The sequence below is a fragment of the Budorcas taxicolor genome, chromosome 4 (assembly GCF_023091745.1).
Source record: "Budorcas taxicolor isolate Tak-1 chromosome 4, Takin1.1, whole genome shotgun sequence".
Lineage (NCBI taxonomy): Eukaryota > Metazoa > Chordata > Mammalia > Artiodactyla > Bovidae > Budorcas > Budorcas taxicolor.
In genome coordinates this window covers 109,268,825-109,282,359 of record NC_068913.1, presented here as the reverse complement: position 1 = coordinate 109,282,359, position 13,535 = coordinate 109,268,825, and the positions used below count along the sequence as shown (strand labels likewise).

Sequence of the window (13,535 nt, the reverse complement as noted above, 5' to 3'; positions counted from 1 at the left end):
GGGGGGTGGTGTGAGGGAGGCAGTACATGCACAAATAAAAGAACTGGAGGAAAATATGCGGTCGTGGTCCCGTCACAGCAAATCGGAAGGTGTGGTGGGCAGAAAGCACCCCTCTGAAGAAGCCGCTTTTGAGCGGCAGTCGCATCATGGAAAACCTGGCGGCAAAGCACTCCTGGCTGCGGGAGCAGCCGACTCAAAGGCCCAGGAAGAGGAGGTTGGTGCTCTGAGAAATGCAGGGAAGCCTGTTTGTGGCTGAAGGGTAGTGAGGGATGAGGATAAGCAATGTTTCTTAAAAGTTGCAGAAAAAATATTCCTTGAGAGTTATTTACTCATTAAAGCTTAGATAGGATTTTTTTTAAATTGAGGTATAGTTGACATACAACTTTTTTTTTTTAGGTGTAGCATAGTGATTCAGTATTTGTATATATTGCAATGATCACCACGAAAGTCCAGTTAACATTCGTCACCATATATAGTTAACAGATTTTTTTCTTGTGATGAGAACTTTCAAGATCTGTTCTCTTAGCTACTTCCAGTATGTAATCCAGTATTATTCACTGTAGTCACCATGCTGTACATTATATCCCACGACTTATTTTATTGTTCATATCTATATCTGTTGACTCTTCTCATCCTTTTCACTCCCCTACCCCCACTCAGGCTACCACCAGTCTGCTGTTTGTATTCATGAGCTTTTTGTTTGTATTTTAGATTCCACATACATGTGAGATCATATTGTATTTGTCTTTCTCTGACTTACTCCACTTAGTGTTATGTCCTCAGTTCAGTCGCTCAGTCGTGTCTGACTCTTTGCGACCCCATGGACTGCAGCACACCAGGCTTCCCTGTCCATCACCAACTCCCAGAGTTTACTCAGACTCACGTCTATTCAGTCAGTGATGCCATCCAATCATTTCATCCTCTGTCATCCCCTTCTCCCGCTTTCACTCTTTCCCAGCATCAGGGTATTCTCCAGTGAGTCAGCTCTTTGCATCAGTTGGCCAAAGTATTGGCGTTTCAGCTTCAGCATCAGTCCTTCCAATGAATATTCAGGACTGATTTCCTTTAGGATGGACTAGTTGGATCTCCTTGCAGTCCAAGGGACTCTCAAGAGTCTTCTCCAACACCACAGTTCACAAGCATCAATTCTTCAGCACTCAGCTTTCTTTACAATCCAACTCTCACATCCATACATGACTACTGGAAAAACCATAGCCTTGACTAGACTGACCTTTGTTGGCAAAGTAATATCTCTGCTTTTTAATATACTGTCTAGGTTGGTCATAACTTTCCTTCCAAGGAGTAAGCGTCTTTTTATTTCATGGCTGCAGTCACCATATGCAGTGATTTTGGAGCCCCCCAAAATAAACTGTTTCCCCATCTATTTCCCATGGAGTGATGGGACCAGATGCCATGATCTTCGTTTTCTGAATGTTGAGCTTTAAGCCAACTTTTTCACTCTTCTCTTTCACTTTCATCAAGAGGCTCTTTAGTTCTTCTTTGCTTTCTGCCATAAGGGTGATGTCATCTGCATATCTGAGGTTATTGATGTTTCTCCCAGCAGTCTTGATTTCAGCTTGTGCTTCATCCAGCCCAGCATTTCTCATGATGTACTCTGCATATAAGTTAAATAAGCAGAGTGACAATATACAGCCTTGACGTACTCCTTTTTCTATTTGGAACCAGTCTGTTGTTCATGTCCAATCCTCAGGGTCCATCCTTATTGTCACAGCTGTCATGATTTCATTCTTTCCTTATAGCTGAGTAATATCCCATTGTGTATATATACCACATTGTCTTTTTTCAATCATTTATCAGTGGGATTTAGGTTGTTAAATGAAATTTTTGAAAATTTCCATAACGATTATGTGTGTACCCAATTACCTACTTTCTTGATCTTAGATATTTTCAGAACCCCTTTTAAGTTTGCTGCTTGATGGCTTCTCCTGATTAAGTCCAAGGAAGATTGTACTGATCCCTTCAAAATTCCAGACTTTCCATTCAGTTCAGTTCAGTCATTCAGTCATGTCCGACTCTTTGCGACCCCATGGACTGCAGCACACCTGGCCTCCCTGTCCATCACCAGCTCCCAGAGTTTACTCAAACTCATGTCCATTGAGTCAGTGATGCCATCCAACCATCTCATCCTCTGTCGTTCCCTTCTCTTCCTCCCTTCAATGTTTCCCAGCATCAGGGTCTTTTCCAAGGAGTCAGTTCTTTGCATCAGGTGGCCAAAATACTGGAGTTTCAGCTTCAGCATCTGTCCTTCCAGTGAATATTCAGGACTGATTTCTTTTAGGATGGACTGGATGGATCATTATTTACTAAGAAAATAATTGAGAAGAAGCCAAGTTTGCATTGTGTGTGTCAAGGCAGTAGCAATTCAAATATTTGATGGTGATGATGGAGGTGATAATAGTAATTAAGATTTTTTTTAAGTATTTAAGTGCCAGGCACTCTCTTGAGATCTTTTCTTAGATTGAATCATTTAACTCTTACCCCAGAAGTTGATACTCTTACTATCCTCATCTAATAGATGATGAAATTGAGACACAAAGAGCTTGAATGATTTGCTCAAGGTCATATAGCAAGTCACACTTACTCAATATCACACACACGTCTCAGGCCTGAGATTCAGTCCCTGATTTACATGTATCTTCTGGAAATAAAACGTCTTAATAAATCATTGGTGATACCTCTTGTCATATGAAAAGTTAATGATGAAAAAGTATAATAGAACCTAGTGGTTTAATTTTTTTCTTTTTGGAAAATATTCTCCTTCAGTACTTTGAGCCCATAAAACCTCTTGTTAGATATTTACCAAAACTTGCTAGGGCAAAGAGTGAGCCTGTAAGTTTTGGTTTAGTTATATTGTTCTTTTTAATGTGTTAAAAGGTTTTTCAGGCTTTGGAATCTTTGGATTTTACAGTGTTTAAATTTTCAGCAAGGATTACATCCCTAACAGTTTACACAAACCTGTTACACATATCCAAATAATTCTGTGAAAGCAGGTGCTTTAAGGATTTGTTGCATTTCAGATTATCTCAAGGTATCAGTCAACCATTTACGCTTTATTAAGATCCAACCAGTCCATTCTGAAGGAGATCAGCCCTGGGATTTCTTTGGAAGGAATGATGCTGAAGCTGAAACTCCAGTACTTTGGCCACCTGATGTGAAGAGTTGACTCATTGGAAAAGACTCTGATGCTGGGAGGGATTGGGGGCAGGAGGAGAAGGGGACGACAGAGGATGAGATGGCTGGGTGGCATCACTGACTCGATGGACGTGAGTCTGAGTGAACTCTGGGAGTTGGTGATGGACAGGGAGGCCTGGCATGCTGCGATTCATGGGGTCACAAAGAGTCGGACACGACTGAGCAACTGAACTGAACTGAACTGAAGAACAATTAAGAATCTGAACTACGGTTTAAGATTGAGAATTAATACTTAATGTTCATGGGCTCAATTATATATTTTTACTAGAGTACAATGACAAAAGATAAAATATATCAGTTGATATTTAGAGGTATAACTGTAGCTACCCAAGGTGTAAACCTTCCTAAATGTATTTGACTTAAAGTACCTGGGATGATACCCTGGGCGAGGAAATGGCATCCCACTCCAGTATTTCTTGCCTGGAGAATCCCATGGACAGAGGAGCCTGGTAGGCTACAGTCCATAGGATTGCAAAGAGTTGGACATGACTGAAACGACTCAGCATGCACGCAGTATATGAACAGTCCTTTTTGGAGAATTATTTTCCATCCTCCCTGTTTATTTGCTTCCAGTCATTGAGCCAGTCAATATGCTTTCAACTTCTTAAAGCACATTTTATACAGTGTGTGAGTCTTATTGATATTAATATATGAATATTAAAAAATATTTGAATAAATTTCTTTTTTAACAGAAGTACAGTGGTGTGTAGAAGGGCAGTGTTGAAGAGGTGGGGTTTAGGGATTTTTTTTTTTTAGTATATATTGTTTACAGTTGTGTTTAGTGATAGTTATAATGTGTTGCCTTTTATTCAAAATTATATACAAATTACATTGTCAGATTTTATGATTATTTCCCTTAGAAAGGAACTCTCAGTGAATGGTTAGATTCATGTGAATAGGTAAAAGTGATGGGGTTTGTTTTTAAGTGGGTAGAATAGTCTAATGAGCCCCCATGTGCACACAATCCACCTTTCACAATTACTAACTCAGAGCCAGCGGTACTTCATCTATCTGCCTCCCCGCCTGGTTATCATAAAGCAAATGGCAGATCTCATGTCATTTTCATCCAGAAGAAAGAAAATTATTTTTAAACTTTATTTGTAGTCTTAGTTTGTTTTATGTGTTTGTACTAATACTAGAGTAATGGACTTCTATTAAAAAAAATGCTGGAGGGCCTCATTTGGCATGCACGAGTTAAGCCAGATGCCTAGGAAAGATGTGAAAACAGATGGATTTTTTATGTATGTTAGATGTTGTGATCAAATATGCCTCCGATCTTTCATTCTGTTTTTCTGCATAGAAACACTGAATCCTCTTCACTTCCTCTTCTTCCTTCTCTGCCTGCTCTTAGGTCTTCCAACTTGAAGGATGTTTGTCTGTCTTTAAATGTCTCCTTAATTCACCTTTAGCTCTGTGTGTCCACTGCTGCTGTCTGACTTCACTGATCATCATGTGATCTTGAGCTATTTGCTCTAATTGCATTTTATTTTCCATGGCAGTTAATCTGTTGGACTGCCCCTCCTAACTTTCACCATATCCCTCTGTATTATCTATAGTGTTTTTTCCTTCCCACTTAAATTTTTTGTTCTGATATTCTGTAAGGTGATCCTGTCATAACCTCATCATTTTTTAATTTACACACATAAACCTTTTAGGCTGCTCTCCTGAGTAGCCTTCATGTGTGTCGGGCCATGCTCGTTCTTGCCTCTCTGCTTTGATGCACATTCTTTACTTGGTTTGTAAATCTGTCCTCTCTCTCCTCTGATCTATAATTTGCCCTAGCATCAAAGGCCAGCTTATTTACTTCTGTTATGTCAAGTCCTTCTTGAAGACTCCAGGTCTGTACTGGTCTTTCCTATTTAAAAATTTTACATATGTGACTAGTTGGTCCTATGAAATGGAGTCTTTGTATTTTTTCTTGTATTATTTTCCAGATTTCTTATGAATTTGTGTTTCTAAAGTGGATAGATATCATCCAGGGACAGGGAGTTTTCAAAACAACGTTGGACATTAGTGTATACGTCACAGGTAGCTGTTGATTGTGCCTGCGAAGTTGCTTCAGTCTTATCTGACTCTGTGCAACCCTAGAGGCTGCAACCCACCAGGCTTCTCTGTCCATGGAATTCTCCAGGTCCGAATACTGGAGTGGGTTGCCATTTCCTTCAGGGGGTCTTCCTGACACAGGTATTGAAGCTGGGTCTCTTACATTGGCAGGCAAGCTCTTTACCACTAGTGACACCTGGGAAACTCTGGAATATGATGTACACTTGGACTGTTTTAAGTGACCATTTGGTTTTTATTATAATACACATTCGGAGAAGGCAATGGCACCCCACTCCAGTATTCTTGCCTGGAAAATCCCATGGATGGAGGAGCCTGGTAGGCTGCAGTCCATGGGGTCGCTAAGAGTCGGACACGACTGAGCGACTTATTTCACTTTTCCCTTTCATGCATTGGAGAAGGAAATGGCAACCCACTCCAGTGCTCTTGCCTGGAGAATCCCAGGGACGGAGGAGCCTGGTGGGCTGCCGTCTCTGGGGTCGCACAGAGTCGGGCACGACTGAAGCGACTTAGCAGCAGCAGCATAATACACATTCCTTTGTCTTTTTTGAAGACTGTTTTTCTTCTCCCTGTTTGTTTGCTTCTAATCATTGAGCCAGTACACGTGCCTTCAGCTTCTTAAAGCAGGACCGAGAGGGAGAGGCAGTTAGCATCCTCTCGTTGACGTCATGGTCACCGTGCTGCTCCTCTGAAAGGTGGGCTGCTGCTCCTAAGGGGTCTGAGCGCTTAGTGGTCTTCCCCTCCCTCCATCTCCAATTCTCCCTATCCAGAAGTCAGGAAAGGAGAAGGTTCTGAGATTAGATAAACCTCTTTAAAAATAATTTTAAAGTAGCAACATTCTCAATGAGCAAGCAAGCTTTAAATTTTCTTCCACTGGAAAATGTGTCATTTGTAAGAAGGGGAAGAAGAGGAAATGATAAGTAAGAAAAGCTGAAGAGAGAACCAGGGAAAAGGAACACAAATGTGTTACCCAGCTCAAGCTCGTACCCCTTGCCGTACACCAGGCCAGTCAGTTGAGAAAGTAGTTGGGGCAAAGAATAGCGACTTCATCAGAAAGATTTAAGTGGGAAGGCAGTCGCTTACAATGTAGTTACGTAGCCATTGTACAATAAAAAAAAAATTCCTTGTATTTGTGAAGACAGTATTCTTGGAAGAATTCATGAAATAATTGTGTTGTTTTTTTTTTTTACAAAGTCACATCCTCTTTGTTTTACTCTTTTAATTTTAGTCACATGAGTGATTATGTTATAATCTAGTTTCAAAGACCTTTTTAAATAAGCAAAACAGTTTCTTAGTGAAAATAAAGCATTGTGTCATACTCTAATTAGTAGAGGTTTCTCCCCGACCCGTTTCCTGATGGTATTTATAACCCTGCTGTTTTCTGTTAATTGTATCTTGGGTCTCAGTGAACTATACTATGTATTTGAGCTTAGTAAATTTAATTGACCATATGAAAAATTTACGTAGGGGAACAAAGCACAGTGAATATGGCCCCAGATGACATGGGATTTGAATCCCAGTTCTGCAATATCTTAACCATGTTGCCTAGAGCAAAGTCAGTTTTTTGCCCTGAATGTTTGTTGCTAAAAATGATGTTAGGTCTGGTTTAGTAGTTCTTAACTAGAAATAAGCATTGCATTCATTCATTCATCACCGTATCTTTTGATCCTTTTTTAATAGTCATATTAGTGTATAAAGATTTTTCTTATCCCCTCCCCCCCAATAATTAGATCGTTTTACTATAAGCATCTCCTGACTCATTTTTCCTTTTGATTTAAGGACTAAAAAATTTTCCGCTTGCAGGTTTTTGTTTTTTTCTGTTTTATAATTAATTCATATTTTTATTGGATTGTGATCATACAATGTTATTTGTCCTGTTTTTCTTATTCGGAATTTTCATGGCATTTTCTTTGTGGTTTGGATATGTAGTTAGTTTTTGTCAATTTCTATGGACCCTGGAAAAGATCTGTTTTCTGATTAGAGTGTTTGGTATACTTTGCTTCATTATGCCTTAGGAGTTGTTTATTTTTCCATGTCCTTTATTTTCTTGGATTGAGAAGGGGGAATTGACATTTCCACTACTGATACGTGACCACCTGCTTTCCTTTTCCTTTCACTTCTAAGGTACGCCGTTGCCCACTTTCAGTCTTTTAAAGTGAATTTATTTCAGGTATGTTATTTGCAGCATACGGTTGGGTAATTTATTAAAGAAGGAGAAGGGAAACCAGTCCAGATATGTGGTATCACAAAAGGTTTTAAGGAAAATCTAATGCCTGAGCTAAGCGTTGATGGCAGGAAAGAAGGAGCTTGCTGTATGAGGTGGGGAGAGGCAGGCGGACATATGTCCCAGAGGGGAGTGGTAGGGGTTCTTCAGGCAGAGGGGGGGCAGCAAAGACTTTTTAAGGTGACTGGGTTGAGGGGGCAGTGTTTCCGTGTATTTTTTGTAACCTGAGATTTTTCCTGAAATAGATTTTTTTTCCTTCAAGAAACTCTATAGGAATGAAACTTGAGTTTCAAAATATTTGAAGGATAGGTATTTGTTTCTTTAAACAGCAGTTTGACTGGATGTCCTTCGATTTACTAGGGATCTTGAAGAGATCAGGGCTTTCCTGGTGGCTCAGCCGGTAAAGAATTTGCCTGTAAGGCAAGAGACCCAGATTTGATCCCGGGGTTGGGAAGATAACCTGGAGAAGGGAATAGCAATGCACTGTAGTATTCTTACTGGGAGAATCCCATGGACAGAGCCTGGAGGGCTACAGTCTGTGGCGTCACAAAGAATTGGACATGACTGAGTGACTAACGCTCGTAAAGATCATTTCAAGTATGTTGAAAGTTTTCTGTAGAGAAGTCTGAGGCTCCTTGATTTCCCAACCTCTGCCAAAGAATTCTAGACTTTTTAAGTACCAGCGATATTCACTAGACTTGACTCAGTATTACCTCCCATGTCTTTCCCAGCCATGTATGTGCCCTCTCAGTCTACAGGTTGGCGTCTTCCTCTAGTTTGTAAAACTTAGTTTTAGTTTGTCTTGTATTCTTGGGAAAGCAGTTAAACGTGAAACTTTTTTTAAAAAAGAAATCTTTCATTTCTTTTTCTTGTCAGTCTTTTTAAATTCATTATTAATTTGTTTCTTTTCATTTATGTCTCCATCTTGTCTTTCATATTCATTCTACTTCAACTTTTTAAGACTTAATTTTTGACAAACTCTTTAGCTTCGGAGATTGTCTTGTTCTGCGATTTTGCCGTATCTTTCTAAAGCTCTGTGTCGAGTCTGTGGATATTTCCCCTCTTTCCTTAAGTTCTTTTCGTTGCAGTGGTGCTGCTTGTCATGGTTTCCATTGGCTTGGCAGCAGCGCTTTTCCTGGTGGCGTTTCCTCATCTGTTTTTCCAGTCACCGCCTGTCCTTTTCTTCGTCCTTCCTTCCTTTCTCTCTTTCCCTCTGTCTCCTGTAACTTCTTGGTCTCGTCTACATCCTATGCTACTTCTTTATTAATCTTTGAATGAATCAAGCCCTGCCCCTTCCCCGCTCCCAACCCCTGATTTGAAACTGGTTTATGTGGGGGCTGGGAGAGCAGGGGTAGCAGTTCTTTTGCCCTTTTTTTTTTTTCTCTCCTCTGAAATGTAGGCAACCCACTGCAACTCTTGCCTAGGCAATCCCATGGACAGAGGAGCCTGGTGGACTATGGTCCATGGGCTTGCAAAGAATTGGACATGACTGAAGCAATTGAGCACATACCTAGGTCAAGAAAGAGCATTTCCCCAGATCTTACTTATATCCCTTTTTTTTTTTTTTCTTTGCATGAGCAACATGATATCTGCTTCATGAGATTTTTGTTTTGTTTTTTTGGCCCTATCCCGCAGCATGTGGAATCTTAGTTCCCTAACCAGGGATCGAACCTATGTCTCCTGCATCGGCAGCAGAGAGTTTTAGCCACTGGACCGCCAGGGAAGTCCCGATAGCAGAAATTCTTCCTGCTCACAGTAAAGCACTTTATGATACAGGACTGTATAGTTGAGAGTGTTTAGCCTTTTTGTGTTGCTGCCATTCTAGCAGAAGCTGGGAGAGTGTTCATGGTTCAGTCTCCTCTGCCTTCTCTTCCTTGTCTCAGGGACGGTGTTTCTTTCACTGATTTTGTATCCGAATCTTTAGCCGAAGACCTCCTCTCAGCACCTTTCTATACCCCTACTTGACTTTCACTGCCCTTGGCAGTCTTTTCACATACATTGTGATTGGGTGATATGTTTTTGTGTAGTTTTATCTAAGATGGAATTTCCATTTCTTTTTATTCTACTGTTGTCTTGGGGGAGAGAAAGGACAGAGACTTCTTTACCCTGCTGTCTTAAAGCTGGTCGTCATTTTTTGTTTAAATGTCTCAGCAAAGCTAGTTGGCTGACAGAAGGCTTCTTCAGAGTACTCTCTAGGGTCTGGCTGCTTGGTTCTTTGCATTCTTCCTTACGTTGCTTGGTGACTTTGCTTCTGATCGTTAGTTATTTTCCTCGAGGACTGGATTTCACTGGCTCTGGTTGGGTTTCTGAGGTGGGTTAAATGTGAACAAGCGGGGCATCGCTGTGCTGAGAAGATTGTTTGTTTTGAGGGCACACCATGGTATAGCATTTATTAAAAATATTGTAGGGATCAATAGTTCCATCTGAGTTCATTTCTCCCGGCTATATTTTACTTCTTTGTGCGTTTATGAGGTGGTATATTGTATGAATTATTAAAGCAAGCTTGAATACATCTTTTAAAAAGAATAGGAGTAACTTTTATTTGCCTGTCATCCCATCCCCCATCCGGGAGGCACTGGTTTCCTTTTATTATTGAAGTCTACTTAGTGTTGCTTTTTATGTTCCAAGGATCAAAGATATGACGGTGGGGTGGGGGGACGTTCATGGTTCTGTACTTTGATAGGAAAGGAGATAGTTATTTTAATTTCTATCACCAAGTATCAAAAGTTCCTTTCAAATGCACTGCAGCCCAAAAAAGGAAGCAAAACAAAACACTACCTGCCAGTCGGTGAAAATAACTAACAGCATGTACATGTACCGCCATGCAGTACTTATAATTGTTTCAAATTTACAAAACAACAATGAAACATATTTTGCATAATGAAATATTTATTTTTATCCTTCATGCTTGCAAGCTGCTCTCCATTCTGTTTGCAAACAGCAGCAGCAACATTTCTTTAAACATGAGCTGAGTGTAATTTCCAGCTGTTGAAATTAGTTCTTTTTTAGGTCCTGTTAAAAGCTATCATCCAACAGCAAATCTGTTCTTCTTTTTGCTCTTCGTTTATTTCCATTGACTTTTTTTCTTGTTCTTATTTTTACTCATGAGTAAAAGTGCTTCTTGGTGATCTTTGGTGTTTGAGATAGGACAGAATTAATAAAAGCAATTCTTGCCTTTGTGTAACGTACTATATCATTCCCCTGGTAAGTGGATCAAAATTCTAATTTTGCATCTCTTTCATTTCATGGTTAAAAACAATTAAATGTCACCTGTAAGGCTCCAGAGTAGAGCAAAGCTGTAATATTATAGATTTAAAAATTCCTTGTAATATATGGCAGAACCCATCAAAGTATTGTAATGATCCCCCAGTTAAAAATAAAATAAAATTCAAAAACCACTGTAATATGAAAATCTTACTGTTATCATGTAGATATCAGTCAAGACCTGTGCAAAAGCAATTGTACAAAAAAACCAAATTGTACCCAAAAACCGCCCAAGGTTGTAAAATACTCAACATTCTTCCTCTGGGGATAACAGTTTCATATATGCAGCAAATAAGGTAGATTTTGTTTTGGGTACCATATTCCCATATCATGGGAGTCACAAATGTAAATTTAAATCTTGTTGTAACCACTTTAAAAAAGTAAAAAGAAATAGCAAAAGCTAATTGTAATACTGTCTTATTTAATCCAATATATTCAGAGTATTATCATTTCAGCATAGAACCAATGTGAAAATTGTTAATAGTAAATTGTATATTCTTTTTGTATTCAGTCTTCAAACGCCAGTGTTTCTTGCACTGACAGCACATCTCAGTGGAGACAAACTGCTCTCTAGATGCTCAGGACCGCACATGGCCACGGGCTGCCATGCTGCACAGCGTGGCTCTAGACTGTGGCGTCTGTGAAAGTAGCAATCGTGGGTGGATTTTGCTGTGTGCTCATTCAGTCTGTGCCTCCGAATGAATGAATGAATGAATAAAATGTACTGGAAGGTATAGGTTAATGCCGGAGCGGTAATGATATCAGTGCCTCCTGTCAAGAGAACCAAGATTCGTTGTTTGGAAAGAGAACCCAGAGTCTGGAAGGATCCTGCGTTCCAGTCCTGTGGAAGGACAGTGGGCTGGGAGCTGAAGAGTTAAATTGCCAAGGACTTATTGCAGGAGACAATCAGAGAGGAAAGGAAATCAGTGGCCAGTCTCATCCAGGATGTACTTTCCGGCTGCGATTCCCTGCTCCAGAGTCGCTAACAGTGCCTCTCACGTCTGCTGGTGCTCCTGGTGTGCTGGTACACTGTGCCCGTAGGCAGTGCTGCAGCCAGGCCCTGCGTGCCCCTCTCCAATACCAAGAGGCTAGTAGGCGGCTTCAGTTTGCTGGTTAAAAATTGATACGATTGTATCAGTGGTATAAATCAGTACAATGTAGATAGCAATTCATTACAATGTACTAAATTAATAATGTCTGTATTCTGTGACCCAGTGATTATTTATTTAGGTGTATGCAATGGCACCCCACTCCAGTACTCTTGCTGGGAAAATCCCATGGACGGAGGAGCCTGGTAGGCTGCAGTCCATGGGGTCGCAAGAGTCATACATGATTGAGCGACTTCACTTTGACTTTTCACTTCCGTGCATTGGAGAAGGAAATGGCAACCCACTCCAGTGTTCTTGCCTGGAGAATCCCAAGGACGGCGGAGCCTGGTGGGCTGCTGTCTGTGGGGTCGTACAGAGTCGGACACGACTGAAGCGACTTAGCAGCAGGAGCATACTGTTGAGAAAAGGTTTCATATGTATGCAAGGAAGCATTAAATGATAATTGTAGCATTTTTAAAAATTAAAAACATGCAAACCATCTACCTGTCTGTCTTAGGAGATCAGATAAATATTTTTGACACACACTCATTAACTCTGTACAGGAATTAAATGACAGGAATTAAATGAATCTAGTGAACTAGACTTGTATTTCCAGATGGAAAGCCATCAAAAATTCAAGGTTGAATGAGGAAAGCAAGCTTTGGAACACCTGTCTTTTTTTTTTTTTTTTCCTCTTTCAAAATAAAAAATGTCACACAGTATACACAATGTTAGATATTTCTCATTGCTGCATATTGCTATATAAAAGGTGGAAAAAAAAAAGCAAACCTCAAGACTCTAAATGTAAGCTCTATGTCTAGAATAGTGTGTACTGCTGGTTAGGGGTATGGGAACAGGTTGAGTCTTCAAAGAGTACTCAGGTAAATAGAAACCTCTGTATTTTTTTTTTTTTTAATACAAAGCACTGAATGATAATAATTAGCAATTCTAGATGGAAGTCACAGGGGTGTTATCTTACTCTTTATTATTTGATATATTTTAAATTGTTCTCAATTTCTGTTTTATACATTCAGGAGGTCTATAGTCAGTTTTTTTGGAAGTGAAAATTTAGGATTAAACATGCCCAGGATATTTTTCTTTCTTGGTATACTTCATATGAATTATTTCAACCCTTTGCTGGAAGAGGATACACAGGTGGAGAAATATCCTTTTGATGTATACCGGTACAAAAGTGCATTTTATAACTGAATTTACTTTGTTCTGTATTTCAGGCTAGAATTTCAATCCAGATCCCTTCAGGAAAATGCCTAATAAACTTAGGGCCACACAGTACCCTTGTGAGTTAAGATTAAAAAAAAGTATTTTTAAAATCTAGAATTAGCCTAAGCCTTTTAAAGACGTGTCAGCTGTGGTGTATTTCAGTTAAGGTTGACAAGCACTTATGGAATGCCTGTCTGTGGCTTGAGGCTTGGGTGATGGCTAGGAGGGAGTACCACTTAAAAGGAAACTTTAGATATTTCAGGATACAGAAGCAGCTGGGAACTGTCCAGTTGAATAAAGAAACATTCACTGTCAGAAGGGGAAAGAACAATTTATACTGGATTGGCCAAAAAGTTTGAGTTTTCCATACTGTCCTATGGCAAAATCCGGGTGAACTTTTTGGCCAACCCTACTTTTTTTTTTTTTGAGAAATTATTAATTTATTGCCTCCAAGCTCTGAATCC

The 13,535-nt window shown here is 39.8% G+C and overlaps 1 protein-coding gene across 1 annotated transcript in view; it reads left to right on the top strand.

Moving 5' to 3' along the window:
• Nucleotides 1-13,535, top strand: part of TPK1 (thiamin pyrophosphokinase 1) — a 390,159-nt gene that overhangs the window by 127,826 nt on the left and 248,798 nt on the right. The gene's annotated exons all lie outside the window — the stretch shown is intronic.